Source organism: Nanorana parkeri, unplaced genomic scaffold (assembly GCF_000935625.1).
Source record: "Nanorana parkeri isolate BGI_ZX_2015 unplaced genomic scaffold, ASM93562v1 scaffold1536, whole genome shotgun sequence".
Classification (NCBI taxonomy): Eukaryota; Metazoa; Chordata; class Amphibia; order Anura; family Dicroglossidae; genus Nanorana; species Nanorana parkeri.
This window is the reverse complement of record NW_017307804.1, coordinates 248,439-251,256: the sequence shown is the minus strand read 5'-3', so window position 1 is coordinate 251,256 and position 2,818 is coordinate 248,439.

Sequence of the window (2,818 nt, the reverse complement as noted above, 5' to 3'; positions counted from 1 at the left end):
CCGCGTCCACCGCCGCCGCGTCCACCGCTCATAGAGAGCCCGCCATTCACAAGGCAACCCAGGCAGGAGCTTGTTATCTACATCTGATCCTTGGAATGAGACTAGAAATCCCAGCCCCCGCCTCTCATATGTCTTCATAGGCAGGAGCTTGTTATCTGCATCTGATCCTAGAAATCCCAGCCCCCCTCTCAGATGTCTTCATAGGCAGGAGCCGGGGACCTGTTGGATGTCCAGGGGCCCCAACTACAACCTTCATGTTCTTATAATACACCAGGAGGATAGAGCGAGTGGTCACCCAGGCCCGGAGCTACATATGGGCAGGTGATGTGTGATGGGTCCATGTCATTACAGACACGGGTGGCCTATCTATGTCTATTACAGATCCTAATAATGGGAAATAAATGGGAGCGGTGACAAAAGCTTCTACCGCCCCCAGGGCCCCATTGTGTCCGTTTCTTGCCTGGCACCGCCGATTTGGCAATCATAAAATGATAAAAATACAAAACATTTGATGAAAATAGAAAATCTCCCATCCACACTGTTCCATGTTCGGGGAATTGTTTTCCCAGCGCTGTCCACCAGAGGACGCCGCTCCACCGACCTGCGGAACGTCATCGGAGCCGCCGCTGTAATCATTCTCAGCAGCGATTGAGCTCGGCCTTCCTGTCATTAAAGGGAAATTACCTGTTCTGTGTGACAACGGCCAGGCAAACTCCGGCCCTCCAGCTGTGCTTTAACTACTAATCCTAACATGCCTCTGCCCCTGGGGGTTATGCCTGTAACTGTCTGTTTTGCAATGACTTGTAGTTCCACAACAGCTGGAGGGTCAGAGTTGCTCACCCTTGCCTTAAAGCAGTGGCGTCACAAGGGGGGTGCGGTCTGGGTGACACTATCGGAGGGGTTGACACCAAAATGACTGACAGTCATGGACCGAGAGCCCAACAGGGACCGGAAGTGATGGAATGCGCGTCGCTCCCGGTCCCACAGTGCAGGGAGGAGATCGGTGATTGGACGTAAGCCGCTCTCCTCCCCAGCTTCCCACCGACACCAGAGATGCCGGTCCCGGGCCAGTAGGAGGGGCAACGGAGCCCGGGAAACACGGCAGGGGGTGTCGGGCGGGGGGTGATGGGCGGTTTACCGGCCCCTTAGACGCGATCTGGCGACAGCCGAGTTGCCAGAATCGCTTCTATTGTAAAGCCGACAAATGTAAACAGAGTCCCGGCGGCGAGTCTCTTTACACGGGCCCGGTGCCAGTGACGTACCATGCATGTCACTGGTCATGAAGGGGATATACGTTAATAATTATAACTCAGGGTGTAACATGAAACGCGCTCCCCCGGCACCAGATTGCGCCATTTATCCTGTAAAATATGGCAGACGGTTTGGGACACATGTGAGTGCAGGTCACGAGCAAGTTCCAACAAAGGATCACATGTGGCAAGCCTCCAGCGTTCCCATACCGGTCCAGCTTGTCATGTGAACAGACCCAATGGCAAGTCTTCCCTGTAGCTGTATTTCAGGTTCTCCAGTCCTTTGGCTGGCACTGCACCCTGCTGGGACTTGATGCCACATGCATGCCCGGTGTCATGTGATCCCCGGCAATCATCCCAGTGTGTACAGACAGTTCCCTTCATTGTCGGATGAGGTCACAGCTCACCTCAAGTCAGGGGTGCAACTACAACCCATAGCAAAACATTGGGGGCACCCGGCTAACTCTCTCTGTAGCAGGCTGGCATTGCCAGCTGTGACAGAACATGCCATTGATGTTACCATATAGGATGCATGAAGGACAGGCAGCAGGAGAGGGGTCAGTATAGGCAGTACACTAGGAGGGAGCAGAATTGGGGCGTAAAAGGTATAATAATAATAATACGGCGTTCATTTCAGTCTGTAGCAGCAGTGCCATCACGCGGGGGGTGTGGCCCACACTCGGGTGACACCATTGGAGGGGTGACAACAAAATGACGGACAGTTATTTTGGTGTCACCCCCTCTGAAAAGTCGGGCACTCGGTCATGGAGTTTCGGGAGAGAGGAGGGCACCCGGCGGCATACCTCATCCCGCCAGGTCACTGTCCCCTCCTCTCTCTGCCGGCTTCCATCACCAAGATGGCCACCGGCAGGTATCAATAAGATTGCCGCGCATGCGCGATGACGTTGTGACACCACAGAGGTCAATAAAATATTGACTGAGCTGGAGCGCGAGTGACTTCTTCATATTTATACTGATTTGCAGAGGCGTCCGTGGTCGCTCGGCACCCACCCAAATACTTGAGGGTATTATCCGCTCAGGTGTGCGATGGCTTTCTTTTGACTATTGAACCTCGCCATGATGTCATCACTCCGGGTCACACCCCTGTGTAGCAGATGTTCAGAGGACAATATATCTGATAGATAAGGAAATGCTTCTCCGACACAGAGGGGGATCCGAGACCAAACCATCCTGAGCTCTGACTTCAGCCCGGAAACCTCACAATTTAGTTTCCCCAATCAGCCCTCCTAATGGGGACCCCTCCTACCCCAGGCGGCTCCACATAGCTGCATGGGATGCGATGGTTACCACAATGTGTGCCCTGCACCCCCAGCTCTGCTCTTGTGTATCTGGCACTGACTTATCTTTGTTAGGATGACCCTTTCCTCCCCATCCTGCTCCCTCTGATTATCTCTCAGGTAATTGAGGGTCCTGTCGGGCTCCTGATGGATTTATGAGTCCGGGTCTGTAGGAGTAGACTCTTATCTCTACCAGTGTATGGTTTTCTAACCTTCTCACCTCTCACATGTGTCTTGTCACCCATGAATAGCTCTACCAGTCTCTGATGA